At 40.4% G+C, this 21,610-nt stretch overlaps 1 protein-coding gene and 1 pseudogene across 4 annotated transcripts in view; one reads left to right on the top strand and one right to left on the bottom strand.

Annotated features, from left to right (window-relative positions):
* EEFSEC (eukaryotic elongation factor, selenocysteine-tRNA specific) overlaps nucleotides 1-21,610 on the top strand; it is a 470,949-nt gene that overhangs the window by 12,948 nt on the left and 436,391 nt on the right. The gene's annotated exons all lie outside the window — the stretch shown is intronic.
* Nucleotides 1,336-1,746, bottom strand: LOC119045039 (histone H3.3A-like; annotated as a pseudogene).

The raw sequence follows: 21,610 nt of genomic DNA, 5'->3' as shown, positions 1-21,610 counted from the left end.
TTCATTTAGAATGGAAGGGCAGATAAAGTGCTTCTCAGATAAGGTCAGATTAAAGGAGTTCATCATCACCAAGCCCTTATTATTATATGAAATATTAAAGGGACTTATCTAAGAAAAAGAAGATTAAAAATGTGTATAGTAAAATGACAGCAAACGCACAGTTATTAACAACCACACCTAAAATGAAAGAAAATCAAACTAAGCAAACAAGTAGAACAGGAACAGAACCACAGAAATGGAGATCACATGGAGGGTTAGCAACAGAGGAGTGAGAGGAGAAGAGAGGGGGAAGAGGTACAGAGAATAAGTAGCATAGATGCTAGGTAGAAAATAGGCAGGGGGAGGGCAAGAATAGTATGGGAAATGTGGAAGCTAAAGAGCTTATGACACATGGACATGAACTGAAGGGGGGGATGTGGGTGGGAGAGGGTGTGCAGGGCAGAGAGGAATGAAGCAGGGGAATTGGGACAACTATAATAGCATAATCAATAAAAATTATTTAAAAAATAAGACATTTACTTGTTTTAAAAAAATCCAAATGCTGGCATTGTCCACAAAAATTTAACAGGCTTATTTATATTGTTATAAAGTTGAACTTCTTGAAACTTGTTCACTGAAACACCTTGACTTGCATTAATGCCTTATGTCCCCACATTTATATTAAAAAAATTCACACACAAATGAAAATGGAAATACAGCCAATACCTGATTTCTGTTTCCTGTTTTCCACTTGCAAACATATACTTAGGTACCTTTTTGACCCCATGAGAAAAATATATCTAATGTTCAGAACTACCAACAATAGGATGAAGATTATGTTCCAGTTAAAGGTGAGATCATATGGTATTTGTCCCTCATCGCCTGGCTTATTTCATTTAGCATAATGCTCTCCAGTTCCATCCATGCTGTCGCAAAGGGTATAAGCTCCTTCTTTCTCTCTGCTGCATAGAATTCCATTGTGTAAATGTACCAATAGTTTCTTGATCCACTCATTTGCTGATGGGCACTTAGGTTGCTTCCAACACTTGGCAATTGTAAATATAACCAGAGTCGTTGAAATTAAGAACAATCTAACAATATCCAGAGGGGAGAGGGGAGGGAACAGTGGGGAGAAGGGTTTTCAGGAACTGATATAAGGGACACATGGACAAAACCAAGGGGGAAGGTGGAAAGGAGGGAAGGAGGTGGGTTTGGATGGGGTGGAGGGGAGGGGTGGGAGAAAATGCAGACAGCTGTAGTTGAACAACAGTAAAATAATTTTAAAAAATTAAAAAAAATAACAGGGTGAAGAGAATTTTTTTTAAAGAATGAAATATTGCCAGTCATAGTGGATTCTTATGCACGTTTTCCACGTGTGTGGCATGCTAGCTGGATGTCTTTTGGCGTAATTGTTTCACATTTGGTATGGGTAGCACACAGGTTGGTGTCTTCAGAAAGGCCAACAAGATAGGCTTCATTTGCCTCCTGCAAAGCACCAATAGCTGTGTTCTGGAAGTACAGATTTGCTTTGAACTCCCGAGCAATTTCTTGCACCAGTCACTGGAAAGGAAGTTTGCAAATGGGAAGTTAAGTTGACTTCTGATAACATCTAATTTCATGAAGTGCAACAGTACCAGGCCTGTAATGATGAGGTTTTTTTACCACTCCAGTAGAGAGCACACTCTTGTGAGCAGCTTTGGTAGCCAGTTGCTTCCTTGGTGCTTTACCACCAGTCGATTTGTGGGCAGTCTGCTTTGTATGAGTCATGGTATAGGGATCTCTTTTCTTACCCCCTTCTCCTTTAGCAGGAGCTAGGTGAGCTGGAGGAGATGCTGGCATTAGAGAACAATGGGGGCTGTGAACACCTGCCCATTTTTAAATTGGGTTCTTTATGTGTTTTGGAGATCAAACCCTTGTCTGAGATGTCATTTGCAAATAAACTTTCCCATACAGATGGTTCCCTTTTCATTCTGCTAATGTTTTCTTTAGCCATGCAGAAGCTTTTTATTTTGATGATGTCCCATTTGTTTATTCTTTCCTTTATGTTCCTTGCTGTAGGGGATATATTACTGAAAATATGGCTGCGGGGAATATTGCTGAGGTTTTCCTTCCTTGTTTAGGAGTCCTCTAGGACTTTTATGGTGTCACAACTTATGTGTAAGTCTTTTATCCATCTTGAATTTATTTTTGTGTGTGGTATAAGTTGGTGATTGAGCTTCATATTCTTGCATGCAGCTGTCCAGATATCACAAATCATTTGTTGAAGAGGTTATTTTTGCTCCATTTTATGCTTCTTCCCCCTTTGTCAAATATTAATCAACCATAGAGACTTGGGTTTATTTCTGGGCTCTCTGTTCTGTTCCACTGCTCTATGCGTCTGTTCTTATGCCAGTACCAGGTTGTTTTGATTATAGTGGCCTTGTAATATAGTTTGATATCAGGTATTGTGATTCTTCCTACTTTGTTCTTCTTTCTCAAAATTGCTGTTGCTATTTAGGGTTGTTTGTGGTTCCATGTAAATTTTTGAAATGTTTGTTCTGTATCTGTGAAATGCATCATTGGTATTTTAATAGGGATTATGTTAAATCTGTAAATGGCTTTGGATAATATGGACATTTAAATGAGGTTAATTCTTCTGATCCATGAACATGATATATGCTTTTATTTATTTGTGTCTTCCTTAATTTCTTTCTTCAGTGTTGTGTAGTTTTCTGAGTACACGTCTTTGACCTCTTTCTGAGAATAGGTCTTTTACCTCCTTGGTTAGTTTTATTCCTAGGTACTTTAGTTTTCTTGTTGCTATAGCTAGTGGAATTTTTTTCCTGATTTCTGTTTCTGATATTTCATTGTTGGTTTACAAAAATGACTTTGATTTTTTAAAATATATTTTTAATTTTATTGATTATGCCATTACATTTGTTCTATTTCCCCCCTCATTCCCCTTCACCCTGCACACCCCTCCCCCACATCCCCCCTTCAGTTCATGTCCATGTGTCATAAGCTCTTTAGCTTCTACATTTCCCCTACGATTCTTACCCTCCCCCCTATTTTCTATCTACCATCTATGCTACTTATTATCTGTACCTTCTCCCCCCTTCTCCTTCTCCTACTCTCTTGTTGCTAACCCTCCATGTGATCTTCATTTCTATGGTTCACTCCTGATCTAGCTGTCCTCTAAGTTTGCTTTTGTTTTAGGTGTGGTTGTTAATAACTGTGAGTTTGCTGTCCTTTCACTGTTCATCTTTTTTAACTTCTTTTTCTTAGATAAGTCCCTTTAACATTTCATATAATAAGGGCTTGGTGATGATGAACTCCTTTAATCTGACCTTATCTGAGAAGCACTTTATCTGCCCTTCCATTCTAAATGAAAACTTTGCTGGATAGAGCAATCTTGGATGTAGGTCCTTGCCTTTCATGTCTTAGAATACTTCTTTCCAGCCCCTTCTTGCCTGTGAGGTCTTTTTTGAGAAATCAGCTTACAGTCTGATGGGAACTCCTTTGTAGGTGACTGTCCCCTTATCTCTTGCTGCTCTTAGGGTTCTCTCCTCCATTTTTCTCTTGGCTAATGTAATTATGATGTGCCTTGGTGTGTTCCTCTTTTGGTCCAACTTTTTTGGGACTCTCTGAGCTTCCTGGATTTCCTGGAAGTCTATTTCCTTTGCCAGGTTGGGGAAGCTCTTCTTTATTATTTGTTCAAAAAGTTTCCCACTTGTTGCTCTTCCTCTTCTCCTTCTGGTACCCCTATAATTCGGATGTCGGAACGTTTAAAGATGTCCTGGAGGTTCCTAAGCCTCTCCTCCTTTTTTTGAATTCTTGTTTCTTCATCCTTTTCTGTTTGGTAATTTTTTTCTTCCTTCTGGTCCACTTCCTTGATTTGATTCTCAGTTTCCTTTCCATCCCTATTGGATCCCTGTGCATTTGCCTTCCTTTCAATTAGTTTAGCCTTCATATTGTTCCTCTAATTTGTGACTAAAATCAACCAGTTCTGTGAGCATCCTGATCACCAGTGTTTTGAATTGTGCCTCTGATAGGTTGGCAATTTCTTGATCGCTTAGATTTATTGGCTCTGGGGCTCTGAGTTCTTCTTGAGCCATTTTTTGATCTGTTCAGACTGTTATGTTTGAGTAGGAAGTTCACCAGGGCGGGGCCACCCAGGTCGCCTGTTTGTGACGCTGTATGTGGGGGCTGGGTCAGAGAGGGAGCAAGGACTGTTCTCACCACTCACCACCACCCCCACCCCCCCCACCCCCGCCGCCTGTTTATCTGCACGCAAATGTGCTACTTTGGTCAGCCTGCCTCCCTGTGCTGAGTCCTGCAAGGTCTGTCTCAATGCTCTTCTCTTCGCTGGTTTATCTGCCTGCAAATGCATGACCGCAGTCAGCCAGCCACCCCGCGCCTTCCCTGGGTCTGCTCGTAGCTACCCCACACCTGGGATCTGCACCCTCGGGTGCCTGCGCGCTGCCCGGGTTGGGGGATCTTTTTTGCCTGTCCCACTCCTCTGCTGGCTTCGCCCCTCTCACCAGTTTAGCTGAGCGTTTCATTGTTTTCTGAGTCCGTATTGTTTGATTTTTCTGTGGCTTGGCTGCGTTTATTGTTGTTAAAACTTTGTTGTTTTTAGATTTTGGTTGTGCGAGGAGGCAGAGTGTTTCCACCCACCCCTCCATCTTGGCAGAAGTCCCTTGATTTCTGAATATTGACTTTGAGTCCTGCTGTTTTGCCAAATTCACTTATTAGATTCAGCTGTTTTTTGGAGTAGTCTGTAGGATTTTCCATGTATACTATCATATCATCTGTACACAGTGACAGTTGTACTTTCTCCTTTCCAATTTGGATACCTTTTTTTCCTTTTTCTTGTCTGATTGCTGTGTCAAGAACTTCCAGTACTATGTTGAACTGAAGTGGCGAAAGCAGACATTCTTGTCTTGTTCCTGATCTTAGTGGGAAAGCTTTTACTTTTTGCCCACTGAACATGATGTTGGCTGTAGGTCTTTCATATATGGCCTTTATTATGTTGAGAAATGCTCCCTCTAGTCCCAACAGATAAAAACACTGTTGCTAAGTGTTTTTATCATAAATTTGTGCTGTACCTTATCAAATGCTTTTTCTGTATCTATTGATATGATCATGTGATTTTTGTCTTTGCTTTTGTTTATGTGATGTATTACATTTACTGACATGTGAATATCGAACCATCCTTGCATCCCTGGGATGAATCCCACTTGGTCATGGTGTATGATCTTTTTAATGTATTGTTGGATGTGGTTTGTCAATATTTTGTTGAGGATTTTAGTGTCTATTTTCATCAGTGATATTGGCCTGTAGTTTTCTTTCTTTGTTGTGTCTTTATCTGGTTTTGGGATTACTATGATACTGTGCTCATAAAAAGAGTTTGGGAGTCTGCTGTCTTGGATTTTTTGAAATAGACTGAGAAGAATAGGAATTAGGTCTTCCTTAAGTGTTTTGTAAAATTCTCTTGTGAAACCATCTGGTCCAGGGCTTTTGTGTGTCAGGAGTTTTTTGGTTACTGCTTTGATTTCATCAGCAGTTATTGGTCTGTTCAGGCTTTCTGTTCCTTCTTTGTGTAGTTTTGGGAGATTATATTTTTCTAGAAATTATTCCATTTCACCCTGATTTTCAAATTTCTTGGCATATAGTTGTTCATAATAATTTCTTATAATTCATTGTATTTCTGTGGTATCAGTTGTAATCTCTCCTCTTTGATTTCTAATTTTGTTTATTTAGGCCCTCTCTTTTTCTTGATGAGTCTGCGTAAAGGCTTGTCAATTTTCTTTTCAAAGAACCAGCTGCTGGATTTATTGATTCTTGGAGTGTTCTTACTTACTTACTTACTTATTTATTTATTTATCTTTAGAACGGAAAGGAAGGAGAGAGGGAGAGAAATATCAATGTATGGTTGCTTCTTGTGCATCCCCTGCTGGGAACTGGCCCCTGCCGGGAACTGGCCTGCAACCCAGGCATGTGCCCTGACTGGGAATCAAGCCTCGATCTTTTGGTTCGCAGGCCCATACTCAATCCACTGAGCTACACCAGCCAGGGCTTGGGGTGTTCTTTTCATCTCTCTGTTGTTTAATTCTGCTCTGGCCTTTATTATTTCCTTTCTTCTACTTGCTCTTGGCTTTGTTGTTCCTCCAGTTCTTGTAGGTATAGGGTTAGGCTGTTTATTTGAAATGTTTCTATCTATTTTAGGTAAGCCTGTATCACTATAAACTTCCCTTTCAGGACTGCCATTACGTGTCCCATAAGTGTTGGACTGTTGTGTGTTCGTTTTCATTTGTTTCTAGAAGGTTTTTGACTTCTTCCTTGAGCTCATCCTTAACCCATTCATTGTTTAGTAGCGTGCTATTCACTATCCATGAATTTGAGTGTTTTTGAGTTTTTTCATTGAGGTTGGTTTATAGTTTTAGGCTCTTGTTGTCTGACTGAATGCTTGATATGATTTTAATTTTCTTGAATTTGTTGATGCTTGTTTTGTGTCCTATCATGTGGTCTGTCTTTGAAAATGTTTTATATGTGTTTGAAAAGAATGTGTGTTTTGCTTCTTTGGGATGAAAGGTTCTATATATATATATCAGTTAAATCCATTTGGTCTAGGTCATTGTTCAGTGCTATAATATCTTTGTTAATATTTTGTTTGGAAGATCTGTTTTTGATAGCAGGGTGTTAAAAATCTTGTACTATAAGTGTGCTGCTTTCTATGTCTTTCTTGAAGTCCTCCAAGATTTTCCTTATATATTTGGGTGCTCCTACATGGGGTGTATATGTGTTTACAATATTTATGTCTTTTTGATGGATTCTTCCCCTATTATGAAGTGCCCTTCATTGTCTCTTTTTATGGCTTTTGTTTTGAAGTCTATTTTGTCTGATATAAGTATTGCTATCCCAGCTTTTCTTTCCTGTTAATTTGTTTAAAATATTTATTTACAACCCCTCACTTTCAGTCTGTGTAGATAATTTGTTCTGAGGTGGGTATCTGGTAGGCAGCATATGTGCGGATTGTGTTTCCTTATCCATTCAGCTACCTTATGCCTTTTGATTGGAGCATTTAATCCATTAACATTTAAGGTTATTATTGATAAGTACTAATTAATTTTTTCCACCTTGTATCTGTGTTCCTGTCTCTCTTTCTCTCAGCCTTTTCCTTCCTTTTTTTAAAGCAGTTCCTTTAGCATATCTTGCAGTGCTGGTTTGGTTGCAGTATATTCTTTCAATTCTCTTTTGCCTTGGAATGCCATTATTTTGCATTCCATTATAATTGAGACCCTTGCTTGGTAGAGTAGTCTTGGTTGCAGGCTTCGCTTTTAATTATTTGGAATATTTCTTGTTATTCCCTCCTGGCTTGTAGTATTTCTGTTGAGAAATTGGCTGCTGGTCTATTGGAGCTCCTTTATATGTTACTTCTTGTTTCTCCCTTGCTGTTTTTAAGATTCTCTCTGTGTCTTTAAAACTTGACATTTTAATTATGCTGTGTCTTGGAGTGAGCCTCTTTGGGTTCATCTTGATTCTGACCCTCTGTGCTTCCTAACCTTGTGTGGTTTTTTTCTCTCTCCAAGCTAGGAAAGTTTTCTGTCATTATTTTTTTAAACAGGGTTTCTATTTCTTATTCCTTTTCTTCTCCTTCTGATATTCCTGTCATTTGAATGTTGTTGAAGTTCATGTTGTCTTGCAGTTCACTTAAGCTGTCTTAGTATTTTTTTAGGGTTTTTTTTTTTTTTTTTTTTTTTTTAATGTAGCTGCTTTACCTGGGCATTTCTGTCTACTTTGTTTTCCAGCTTACTAATTCAGTCCTCTGCTTCATCTAATCTGCTTGCAATTCCTTCTAGTGTGTTTTTTTTTAATTTCAGAAATTGTATTCTTTATTTCTTCCTGGTTCTTGTTTATAATTTCTGTGTCCTTTTTCATACTGTTATAGTTCTCACTCAGTTTCTTGTGGATATCTGTTTGTTCCTTAAGCATCCTTATAAGCATTCTTTTGAATTCTGTATCTGATAGTTTGTTTGCCTCAATTTCATTTAGCCCTTTTTCTGGGGATTCTTCCATTCCTTTTGATTGCACGTTCTTTCTTTGTCTCCCCATTTTAGGTGAGTCTTTTTTTTTCCCTGCAATTCCCGATGCTCTGCTTTGCTAGCTGTCTTTATAAGGTGAACTTCTGTGGTAGGAGTTCTGTGGGACTCAGTGGTTTGGTCTCTTTGATGTGCTTGTGTGGATGCTCTAGGGCTGCTCTTTTTTCTGTTTGTGTGGTCTCTTTTGTTGTACTTGGGTTTTATCTGTTGGTGGTTCCTTTGTAGGTGAGTTCTTTCCTCCAGCGGGTTTACTGGTATTCACAGCTCCCACCTTAGGTTGTATGTGATCAGGGGCATGTGCTTTTAAACATCCTCTGCAACGTTTGGTTTCCAAATGTCATATAAGCTGGGATTCTGTTGACTGTTCACTCTGTTCTTCAGAAGATCGGCTAGGTGTCCCAGTTGGGTGCACAAGTCAGTGGGTTCAGGTCCCACCTACCTCTGTGCCATCTCTTGCCTATCTGGCTCCCACTTGTTGTTCCCATTAGCCTCACAGGGGGCATTACAGGGACAGAGACATGTGAATCACTCTGTGGGCCAGACACATAGTAGATATTCAATAATGTTTTTAAACATTTTTATCGAGATATAATTCCCATTCCATAAATTCACCTATTTCAAGTGTACACTTCAGTGGTTTTCAGTACAGGGATGAGGAAAAGTGGTTTTACAGTTGTTTGTTAAATTACCAGCCATCATTACCTAAAAGATAAATCATAAGGATATAAAACAACAACAACAACAACAAGCTTAATAATACAAATATATAGTGCAATAATTAAATAGTAATAAAAAAATAAACTCTGTTTCATGTACTCACAACTGTAAATTTACTTATGCCTTCCCCTGTATATTTAGAGTTGTGTAGCTATTGTACAATATGAGAATATTTTCATCACTAAAAAAAGAAACCCCATACCCATTAGCAGTCACTTTCCATTCTCCTCTCCCCTAGACCTAAGGAACACTAATCTACTTCATGTTTTCATAAATTTGCCTTTTCTGGACATTTTATATATTGTAAATTGAATTGTATAATATGTGGTCTTTTGTGTCTGGCTTCTTACTGTAATACTTTTAAGGTTCATCCATGTTGTAGCATGAACTATATTTCGTTCCTGTTTTCAAAGTCTATTTTTATATTTAATTGTGGTAAAGAACACATTACATTACATTTACCATCTTAATTAACTATTTTTATATTTATAGTTCAGTGATATCCATCTCCAGAAATCTTTTCATCTTACAAAACTGAAACTCTATACCCAGTAAACAGTAGCTCCCCATCTCCCTTCCCTCAGCTGAACTTTATTTCTTTTTAGGGCTGAATAGTATTCCATTGTATGTATAGACCACTTTTTTGTTTTTTAATTCATTCATCAGTTGAAGGACATCTGGATTATTTTCATGCTTTGGCATTATAAATAATCCTGCCATAAACATTGGTGTACAGGTCTCTATGTGGACCTGTGCTTTCATTCTCTAGGGTGTAGACCTAGGAGTGTAATTGCTGACTCATAGGGTAACTTTATTTCTACTTCTTGAGAAACTGCCAGGCTGTTTTCCACAGCAGCTGCACCATTTTATTGTACTTTCTTACCAGCAATGCATTAGCATTCTAATTTTTCAACATCCTTACCAACACTTGTTATCAGTTTGTCTTTTGGATTATAGCCATCATAGTGAATGTGAGTTAGTATCTCAGTGCATTTTCATTTCTTTTCCCTGGTGGCTAGTGATACTTAACATGTTTTCATGTGCTTGTTGCCATTTGTATATCTTTAAAGAACTATCTGTTTAGATTCTTTACCCTATTTCAATTGGGTTATTTGGCCTTTTATTAATGAATTGTAAGAATTCTTTGTGTGCTCTGAAAATCATCCCTTATTTGGTATATGATTTGCAAATATTTTCTCTCATTTTCTCATCTTTACTCAATAATATTTGAGTTAAACAAATAATTGAGTTGAGTTGAATTAAATAAATGAATATATGTTGAGAGGATTAAGTGTGCCTAACACATTATCTGGGGTGTGGTAGGTTTGTAGCAAGTGTTGTTTGCTTGTTTCTGGAAGGCCTGTTCGGGTCCCTTCTGTCCTCTTCCTGGATCTGCTCATTCTGTCCTTAGAGCCTGGCAGGAGATGGGTCATCTTACTGTTCTTTTCTTGGTAGGATCTCATCCCACATTAGGGTCTTGCCCAGGGTCTGGCCTGCAGATATGTTTTAATGGCCCATACAACAGTTTTAAAGAGTTAAAAAAAACTCATCACCAGCATTTTAAAAAATCAGGAGATCCCACTGACTCCTGATTTGTCTGGAAAACCGAGATTCCTGGCTTGTCTGGAAACATGGGGACTCTCCTGCCCATGGAGCCATGTTTTAGTATGGCCTGAGGCTAAATAGAAGGGGTATGTGCTCTTCAGAGTGCCTCTTCTTTCTGTTACCTCTCTGGGTCCTAGAGATACTTGGGCTTGTATTTACCACTTATTCAGAGTTTCTGGAAACCTATATTGTGTATTTTTCTTTTTTGCAAGTGAGGGCACATGGGCATGTGCCTGTGTTCAAGGAGCCTCCTAGTCCCAAGGCGAGGGAAGAATGGGCAGCACCAACAGCCAGCTAAGATAAGATGCTGAGTTTTAAGGGGTTTATGAAAAGGAACATAAAATGTGCATGCCCTAGAAGGGTGAACCAGAGGTTTCCTGGAAGAAAAAAAGAAAGGGCAGGGTAGACCCAAGGCACAACCTGAGTGGTCAGCCATATGAGAGTATAGCTGGCCAAAGAAAAGGAACACTCAGTAGCTGCCACTTTCAAGTGTGGGGGAAGTTGGAGGTGGTGAAGCTGGGGTATCAGTCATGAGGTAAGTGAGAAGGAGGGGTCGTCTTATTGACTTTGAAAGATGATTGAGATTTTGCTAGTGGAGAAGATAGGATGCTTTCCAGCCAGAGGACTTGGAGTAGACAAAACAGAGATAAAGGAGGAGTTGGAATGTGAAGTTCACAGAAGAACCATCAGTGTGTGAGTGAGCTGCAGAGGCAGGTATGGCCCAGAGCTCAGGAGTTTGGAGAGTGTCTTGTGTGTGTGGTGGGTGGTTTTTAAGCTGAGAGATCTTTTCTGGTAGCTTTTGAAGAGCCTGAGAAGAGGGCATGTGACAAGTGTTCTGAAGGCTGGACATCCCTTTCTACATTGCTACTATAGCTTTCAGATCTGCTGGAAGAGGGAGAAGGAGAGGGAAAGTGACACTACTGGCAGAGGGGCACCATCAGGATGGAAAGTGTGCCTCTGGGGTGTGGTTGTGGGAGGCCAAGCAAAGGCTGAAGAGCCATTTGCTACTAAGGAGGTATGAGGGGGAATCGATGTTTTGGGAACCACTACTGTCTACTGGACACTCTTCTAGACCCTACACCCTCCAAGCCAGGTCCTGAGGGTGGTGTTTCTCTTCTATATTGCGTAACTCGTAAAAATGGGACTCCAAAGTCCAGTAATGGAGCAGGTGTTTAACCTAGTCTGATTTCTGAGGACCTGATTTGCCCAGGAGCCAGTCTCCATCCAACCTTGGCCCCAAGCTCATTGAGGAACAGTTTATGGATGAGTCAATTTGTCAAGGGAATAGGTTTGAGGGTGAGAGGTGGAGATGGGTCAGGCAGGAGGCATGGTGGGGTGAAAATGGAGACAACTGTACTTGAACAGCGATTAAAAAAATAGATGTTTCTGCTTCCATTCTCCCCTGGATTATTTGAGGTTTTTTTTTTAATTGGTTCTTTTATTTTCTTGTGCTGTGTGATTAGGCTCCTGCTGCTTTAAAGTGGCCTTGGTTGGATGGGGAGGGAGTGGGAAGGACATAGTTAACACAGTTATCCTCTCTTGGCAGGAGAAGAAACAAGTTTTGCTGTTGAGAGAGAAGTTGACTTTCCCTCATTCTATGTCTCTCTTATTATGATGATGCTTCTCTTGTCTTGGGGGAAGACTAAAATAATTTCCTTTGTCTCTAACCTGCTTCCTGAGGATATTTATTTGCACAGGTGCTACTGAAAGATAAACCTAACTCTAAAAAAAAATTAATTAGTGCTTGGAATTATTAGCATTAATGTGCTTGGCCTCAGAAACCTGCCCTGCCTGGCCTTGTGGCTTCATCCTTTACCATAGATTTATTTTGGTTGCTTAAAGCTCTGGCACGATCAATGGCTTGTCTTTGGTCATCTGACACTAAGACTAGAGCTCTGCCTCCCCAGTGTGGCACTTTTTAAAAAGTACCTCTGTTCATGGTCATTTGCAGGTGAATTTCAGGCCTATGCCATAAGCACCAAAGACCCTTGTGTGTGTGTGCATAAGTACTCAGTGTTCTCTATTCTCTAAAATGATCCAGGGCACATTCAGAGATCGTCCTCAGAACTTACACTCTAGATAAAAAAAAGACGTTGCATAAGGAGGATTCCATTTTTTGAGCACTTGTTATTTGATGCCCACAGAGAAGTTGACCAAGAAAAGATTGGGAAGGAAAGCTGGTTTTTGCCAACACATTGTTTACCATTAGCTTTCCCCATGGCCAAAAGAGGGCTGATAGTGTTTTTAAAAAATCTCTTCAGGAGCTCGATCAGCACTTTCCAACAGATTTTTCTGTGATGATGGGAATGTTATATGGTGGCATATTCCAACACGGCAGCTGTTAGCCATTGGGGCTGTCAAGCACTTGCTCTCTGACTAGTGCAACTAAGGAACTGAAATTTTAATTTAATTTAAGAATGAATAGATGGTTCTAGACCTTAGTATTTAATTGCTTATTGGGCTGGGGTCCCTACCAGGGAACACCATAGGCCCTCAGACTCCCTATCTATAAGACCACCCTCTTTACTTCCTCACCTTCCCAGTGAAATGATATCTTCATTCTTCCAAGGCACAACCTTTGATATGATCCTTAGCATAGCATGCGCTCCTTCTTTGCTTTCATATGAATCAGTACCAGGCTTTGTCCCTTCAGCATGTCCTCTAACCTGTTCAGTGTCTCCATAACTATATCTGTGTCATTAGGGTGGGTCTCCTTTAGCTCCTGACTGGATGCATAAGACAACTTCACAGTGTCTGATTCCAGCCCCCTCTTAAAAACTACCTTCTCCTATATAGCTAGGAACTCTTTCTAAATTGTGAATATAATTATTTTTCTTTCCTGTTTAAAAATTTTCAGTTGTTCTCCATTGGCACGAATGCCAAACTCCTCAGTATGGTTGACAAAGGCCTTCTGGATGTGTCTGTGTTTCTCTGTCTCTATCTCTCTGTTTCTCTGTCTTCAGACTCCAAGCTTAATGAACTACTTGCAGATCTCTGGACAGATGCTTCTGACTACATGGACTTTTGTGGGAAGCCTCACTGCTGGCCCTCCACAGCCTGGATTAAGTAACCCTCATTTTAGGGCCTATAACATCTTCTGCATACCCTAGGCTCTCATTTTCTCCCCATCTGTTGTCATTTTCTGTATACTGGATTTGTTTTCCACTGAACTTGATCTGCTTGAGGGCAGAGGCCTATTATCATTCAATTCCATCTTTAAGGGCCCAGGACAGGGTGGGGCATAGAGTAAATGTTTGGTACATGCATATGTGGGTGAATGAATGAATGAATGAATGGAGAGGTCATTTCCCACTGCCTCCAGCAATTACCCACCCTCCTGTGGTACTTTAAACCACTGGCCACACAGAGTTCACAGTGGAGGAAGTCTGCCTTGAGGTTAGATGAGTTAATCTTTCAGTGGAAATTCAATCCTCATATTTCATTTTCAGGCCACTTTGTGTAGCAAAGTAGTTTAACTCAGAGCAGATTTCTGTTGTGCTGATGGTTAATTTCATGGCCCACAGAGGGTCAGCACAGCAATGCCTGGAACAGGCAACCTCAGCCCAACTCACCTCACACACTGAGGGCCTGGAAGCTCTTGTAGAGAAGCAGTTTTCAAACATCCTTCAACAGACTGATTTTGAATTAAGAGGGGTGACTTTCTCAAGAACATTTTAAAAAGCTGTAACATAGATCCCTCCCAGACAGTATATTTTTCTTTTTCTATGTAGTTCAAAGGGATTGAGTTTTCTCATAGGTTTTTTCAGGCAATCCTCAGCTTGACCCTGGTTGTTTAAATCTGCTGAAGGAAATTTGAACAAACTTGTTCTTTGGTAATTCTTCTGCCTCTGTGAACCTTTAACCTTAAGGTTTCTTTCAGAGTCAGGGGCTGCATTGTCATCAGCCTTCCCTGCTGGGGCTTTCAAAGGGCATTGTCTAGTATGTCTGTTTTCACTTTGCTACTAGAGTTCTTTTGAGGAAGGGTATTAATTCAGACCTGATTTTGAGACAGGACGAAGACTTTTAAACTTGCCCCAGAGCTTGGGGTCAGGGAAATGAGCATAATGCAAGCCTGTGACTGGTGCCAGTGGTTGTTCTACAAATAGTCTATGAAGGTAAAGGAAGTGGAGGCCCTCCAGAGATAGATTGGTCATATTTGCTGTCCAGTGGGTGACTCCTTGCTTTGTGTAGGTCTTGTTTGACAACATGACAAAAAGAGGTTCCTTTCTCTGATGGTCAAGCTTTGGGTCTAGAGTCTCTTCCAAAAGTAAACTTTCTGGAACACCATGTTCTAATGAACTTGGGAGGCCAGACTTGAACTTGGGATTTGTTTACCATTACACAAATAAACCTGCTGGTGAAAGAGAGGAAGCTTCCAGAGGCAAGAGGTTGGAGATTGGATACTGTTCCTATTGCTTTGCTCTTAGGTTCTGATTCACATCCATCAGCTAGCTAGTTGCACCATTTAGTTCTTCATTTGTTATCTCAAAGAAAAGCCCAAAGACACCTCAAAAATGTATAACATCACAGTTATAAGCCTCTGTGGGCTTTGGGGTTGATGTCTAGGGTCCCTGACTCCTCCAATCGTTCTCTAGGCAGTTCCTTGTTTGTTTTGTTACTCTTTGCAGTAGGTGGGGGGCTGTTTGAGCACCTGGCCTGGCTCCTTGGCTTTCTTTCATTTCTTCTCCCCAGATTCTTTTTTTAAAAATATATTTTATTAATTATGCCATTACAGTTGTTCTATTTCCCCCCTTCATTCCCCTCCATCCTGCACACCCCCTCCCCCACCGTTCCCCCCTTTAGTTTATGACCACATGTCTCAAGTTCTTTAGATTCTATATTTCCCATACTATTCTTGCCCTCCCCCCTATCTATTTTCTACCTACCATTTCTACCTAGCATTTCTATGCTACTTATTTTCTGTACCTTCTCCTTCCTTCTCCTCCTCCCACTCCCCTGTTACTACCCCTCCATGTGATCTTCATTTCTATGGTTCTGCTCCTGATCTAGCTGTCCACTTAGTTTGCTTTTGTTTTAGGTGTGGTTGTTAATAACTGTGAGTTTGCTGTCCTTTCACTGTTCATCTTTTTTATCTTCTTTTTCTTAGGTAAGTCCCTTTAACATTTCATATAATAAGGGCTTGGTGATGATGAACTTCTTGAATTTGATCTTATCTGAGAAGCACTTTATCTGTCCTTCCATTCTTCTCCCCAGATTCTTAGTGTTCTGAAGATTTGGCTAGGTGACCTTTCGCCTTAAGATCAGACATTGTAAAAGTAAAGGAGTTTCATTACATTAATTCAATCAAGAAATTCCAAGCAACCTACTATATGCTAGGAGTTGGGTTTACATTGGTGAACAGGGCAGCAGTGGTTCCTGCTTTTATGTACCTGACTTCTAGTAGTGTGGGGGCAGACATTATAGGAATAAACAGAAATTGCAGAATTATAGATTGTGATAGTGCTATGAGAAGAACAATACAGGATGTGCAGAGAGGGATGAATAGATGTGGAGAATATAGTTTGGAGGCCAGGGAAGGCCTTTTTGAAGAAATAAAGTCTATGTTAAAATCCGAAGGAGAAACAGAGGCTGGTCACTGAAGTGTTGGGAGGGGGTAGCACATGTGAGAGTTTTGAGGTAAGAGACAGATTAGGTTGTTCTACAACTAAGAGGGTCAATCTGGCTGAATGTATCAGAGATGGTTTTACAAAGAGACCTGGTATGGGGCTGTTATATTTGGATCCTACATCACTTGATTTTGCTGGAGGATAAAGCAATTGCATTCCTTTTCATTCTGATATGAGGACAGAGAACAAGAGGGAGGAAGACACGCAACCTTTGGAGGTGTCTGGTCTCATCATGGCCATCCTGTTGGTTGTCTTCCACCCATAGTATTGTAGGCTTCTGGTACTGAACCCCTCATTTCTTTTTCATAGTTAGGGGAAGGGCTGAAGTGGAAGAAAGGGCTGGCAGGTAATCTTGGCATACAGTGAACCATAGTTTTCACTGCTCTGTGGTTGTGTTTGGTCATTTAATATTAGCACATTGACTGCTTATGATTCTCAGTCAGTCAGAGGTTCAGATTATATTCCTGAATCACTGTACCAAGTCCTAGACATCAGAAATGGTAAGTTAAGTAGCTGAAGTCATTGGCACCCAACCTACCTCTGACTACTGATCAAAGTCCATGGAGCACACTCTCCTAACTTTTTCTTCATTCCTCTTACTTCTGGGTTCCCACTGGGTTGAAGGCATTGGGGAGGGGGGCAGAATTTGCCTTTATTCTTCCCCAGAAGTGAGTTTGGCATGACATTGTGATCCACCCTGGATTGTGCCCAGAAGGGTAGAGGAGTAGGTGCAACATTTGGATGGTTTGTAGTTCAGAACTTGAGCTAGAGACCTAGTGAAGACCAAGGCCTTACCCTGGAGGTTCTTTCCAAGCATGCCAGGCCTGGCCTGGCCTAGCCTCAGACTTGAGTGAATATTTTTATGCCTTTGAATTTCTCCAATTCTTTAATAAGCTTATATTCTTTAAGGCTCTTGTGAGATACCATTTTGGTCTATTGGGGACTAAGCCCTGTCCCTAGGTTAGAGGATAGAATGTTTGCAGGTAATCCTACCAGCTAGGGGCTCTTCAGGAAGAAGAGGGATGTATTTACTGAGCTTTAGGGGATTCCTTTGAGAAAGAGCAAACTGGGTTTCCTGTCTTTTTTTTCTTCACTCTAGAAACAAATGGAATCTCTTTTCTTAGTAAATAATTTCAAGATAAAAATAAGTACTATGCACTTGTTTTTATAGATTCGTTAGTTGTTTCTAAAAGTTTTTAAAAGTTCATAATAAGAAACCTTCCATGCTAACCAATAAAGTTTCTTTTCTCGGAATGAATATTTTCTAGGCAAGATAAGAGTCAGTTATTTTTGGTTTTGATTTCTTCTGCTGAATCTTCCCCTGTTCCTCTTATTTCAAAATCTGTTCTAGAAGGCAACCTGGGGACATTTTAACAAGCACCCTGGTGACAGATGTGTGTCATCCTTTCCCTGATACATTTCTAGGCCCCAGAGAGGTAGCTGTACAGTTGCAAGCCATCTATGGGGAGTGGATGGAAACCATCTCCATGCTGACATCTGGACTGTTTGATGCACAAGAGGGCAGTGTTTGCTTATAGTCCTAGGTGGAGATGATCAGGTCAGCATAGTTAGAATGACCTCAGATTCTTTCAAGACAAAATAAACTGTAAGCCACAGTCACAATGACTTCCCTATATGCCTTTAAACACCTGACTCCTCTGCTTGCTGTCTGTTTTCCTTAAACAGAAAAAATTGTTTCTTTCAACATTTTATTTTTAAATTAATGAAATTATGGTTTGCAGTATTATACCTAAAATGGCAGAGGTTAAAAAATGTTCTAAAGCAGAACAACTACTTTCTAATTAAAAACCACATGGGAAGGGTTTTGTTTGAAGCATGGGCCAATGTATACTCTCCCCCTTTTGTATCAGTGTAAAGATGATCTGACTTTACTTTTCAAGCATTTGAAGATGTGGACTTCAGTCATCAGCCCTTCTTATCCTCTTTTCTTTTTCTGCAAGTTTATGGTATTGACCAAAGCAAAGAATTTCCAGGAGAAAAAAGGTGATCTCCTTGCCTTCTGGAGTGTAATGTGCTATGTAAAATAGACCATGTCTACTTTTGTATATGATTTGCCTATTTTCAACTCTCCTGTGGGGTTTTTTTTTTTTGGTTTGTTTTTTGTTTGTTTGTTTTGGTAGAAGCTTTCAGGCCAGAAAGGCATATTGGTGTACAATTCTGTCCTACTAGTTTCCAGACTGTTCCAGAATTGGGGTCTCACATCTTTTTTGGTCCCCACCCCACCCAGAACTACTGATTTCAGGTGCCTCCAGAATGTTAAAACCCAAGAGAGCTTAATGTACAGCAATGGCAGTAGGGAGGTCCAGCGCCCTCAGGAGACACTGGAGATGGTGGTGAGATTAAAGGAGCTGTGCCTCAGTTATGGCCTGGACCTGGCTTTTGGCACTTCAGTGGCAATGACACTTCATTTTGGCTCTCTGGGCTTGTATGTGCACCTCAAATGCAGGTGATTATTTTTCTTGGGATCGTTGTTTAGAGAAAATGTCTATAAAGCCTGTGGTGTACAGTAGGGAGTTTTTGTGATGTTGGGTTGGACCAACACATGGGTTGCTCCCTGCCAGAAGGACATGGGTGGGGCGTTGTAGAGACACAGATAGGGTGGTAGTTCTTTTATTGATTGAGCACGTCTGTTGTTCAGCCCCCTGGGGCATCTGCAGCAAGGCAAATGTAATCTAGGTGGGGTTGCATGTTGCCAGATTCTCTGATATCCCTTCAGGAGAATAGCTGGGTTCTCAGGCTTATTAGACCTATATGAAGGGCTTCTACTTTTTTCTAATCGCTTGATCCTTGGCATTTAATACATAATTTGAATATGACAGCACTGAGTGAGGAGATCCATGGCTGGCCTTCTCATTTGCTTCCCCATGAAGCTTTTGTCCTGGCTTTTATTAAAAGGGTCTGGGTAAGAAAGGAAGATTTTTGAGTTGCAGGCTTTCAAAAAAGGCTCATACTATGTTTTTCCAGGAACATAATTTCTAAAAAATGCTGGAGCTCTCAATTTCCAAAGGAGCCTAGTTTGTAAGAGGAATGTAAAGTTGTTTTTGCATGTGGCTTTGGGATTGTTCTCCATCTTCACTCTTTAAGGCATGGTTGGTAAATGGGTAAGGAGACAGATGTTTCTTGGTAGCAATTTCCAGTCAGATTATTGAATGCCTTGTATACTCTGAGTCATGATCAGCTCATAATGGAGCAAAATTGAGTGAGAATTTCTGCAATGAAAGACATGAATGGCACACTGGAGAGATATGATGGTGGAGATAAGAGTGCATTCTATGAGAAAATATTTCCCATGCTATCTGTAAAATTCAGGTTGAATAACCATTCTGAAGTGCTCCCTTTAAAAGAGTTTCCTTCCACAAGCATTGCAGCTGAGTAAATACCAATACTTTTTATTTCCCTTCTCCTTATCGGTCCCTCCATTGAAACATTTCTGCATAGCCTATCTGGTTTTTAAGTGAACATCAAATTGGAATTATGATTCTCATTTCATAACACAAACTGCTTCTTTGCTTTAGCATTTGGAGGTAATTATCAATATTTACCAATTCTGAGGAAGAACTAGAAAAAGAAATGCTGCTGAAAATGGTGTCCCCAAATGAAGATAGCAGGGAGGGGTTGTATGTGTTGTGTGTATGGTATGTGTCATATGTGTATGGTAGGAGGGCTTGATGGGCCTGGCTTGGCACTGGGTAGCCTATCTATTTGGCTTCAGCCTCATTGCAGTCTCTCACAGATGGAAGAGCAAGACTGTGTGGACCCAATTGTATAGCCATCTTTTAGGGATAGGAACTATGAAGAGGCTGGGAAAACTATTCCTGACACCTGTGTGAAATGCTTGATCTGGCTTCTGCCCTCTCAGAAGCCTTCCCCTCTCTGTTTTCTCAGGGTCTGCCATGGACCTGGTAGGAGTATCCCTTTGGTTAGAAGGGCAAGAGAAACTGAGGGCTGCTCTTAGACCTTTGTGGGCCTGAGGTCTCACATCCACAGTCTGGAATGCAGAAGAACGTGAATAAAATGTGCTGACATCCCACATAAAATACACTTTAAACATACTTATATCTGTCTTGAATCCAAAATTGCTAGGTGACATTCTCTTATATCTTCTTAGTGCACATTTAACACAACTAAGTAATTTCAGTTTTTGCAGTTTTCTTTCTGTATTTTGGAGCCAGTAAAATTTTTTAAGTTTACTAACACTGTAAATTTTGATACTTTGCTTGTCATTGCTAATTACTGGCCGCCTTTGGGAAATCCAGAGGAGGTTTCAGACTTTGCATATAGAACTTCCCAGAGAGTTAAGAAGGTGCAGTGCAATAGGTGTGGGCTCTGGGTTCAGAAAGATTTAAATTGGAATTTTGCCTCTTCTGATTGCTTATGGTGTGACTGTGGACATTTTGTATTTCTTAGTTTCTTCACCTGTTTGAAAAAAGGAATAATACTTACATTTGGGTTTTGCTGCTAGGATTAGCAGTAATAACTGTGATATGGTTAGCGTGGTTCTGGGTACAAGGCAGAAGAAGTTCAGTAAATGGAAGTAGCCTTCATTGTCACTGTCGCCTGTAGACCAACACTCCAAAGTCTGACACAGGAATGTCTCCACTTCATAGGTCATTGGGGAGTTAGACACCCCTTTCCCTCAGCATTGTGGACAGCTAGAAGGAGCATTGAGATTATGCAAGAGCTGTGTTTCAAAGAAAAATTAAATTCTTGAACTTTTTTAAGGCAAAGAAGGGGAGAAAAAAACAGATTCATTGTTTTAGTTGGCTGTTCAACAGGATGCAAGACAAAGCTGGCCTCTCTTCTCTAATGTCATCATTGACATTTTTTTTCTTTTTCTTTTTTTCTTCTCTTCCTCCTCCTCCTTCCTCCCTGTTCCTCCGCCCTCTCTTCTTCCTTTTCCTTCTTTTACTACAACAGAATCCCCCTTTGCTTCAAGTTATTCTCAGTTTCTGAGTCTGGGATTAAATCTCATGCTTTAAAGATAGATCCTCTACTGCTAGGAAGTATTTACTCTTTTGCAGTCTTTGGTCTCTTTTTCAGTATTTCCTGTTGCTTTCAAAGAGAGGTGCCACGTGCTGACCCAAAGCTAGTTTTGAGGCATGTAAGAGTGCCTAAAGAGGGGCTGTGATATGCCAGAGCTCTTGGACATGCTCTCACAGTTCCAGGGCAGTGGGGGTGGTGACAGTGCAACACTGGAGTGAGCAAAGTTTGGAGGAAGATGGGTATGGATGGAAAATTGGACTGACTTCTGGACAAAGGTTTCTTGGGGTATCAGGCCAGGTGGAGACTGGCAGATGCTGGGGGAAGTTCTCTGGGAGGGCTGAGAAAATTCAACATCACGTCACCATTTTTTTAAAACATCACCTCACCATTTAACGAGTATCAGCAAAGTGGGCCTTGATAGTCCAATACAGTGCAGGCTTTGAAAAGCCCAAACGAAAAAAATAGGGTCCCTGCTTTTGGGAAACTCAATGCTGGGAGGAGCCAGTTGGGTTTCTCTTTCAGGAATCAGGAGAACATGGGTTCAGTTGTAAGTCACCTAATTAGGCACCTAGTTAGTTATTCTGGTGATGTGCTTGG

The sequence above is a fragment of the Artibeus jamaicensis genome, unplaced genomic scaffold (assembly GCF_021234435.1).
Source record: "Artibeus jamaicensis isolate MK-2021 breed Jamaican fruit bat unplaced genomic scaffold, CSHL_Jam_final contig_558, whole genome shotgun sequence".
NCBI lineage: Eukaryota > Metazoa > Chordata > Mammalia > Chiroptera > Phyllostomidae > Artibeus > Artibeus jamaicensis.
This window is presented reverse-complemented; position numbering and strand designations above follow the sequence as displayed.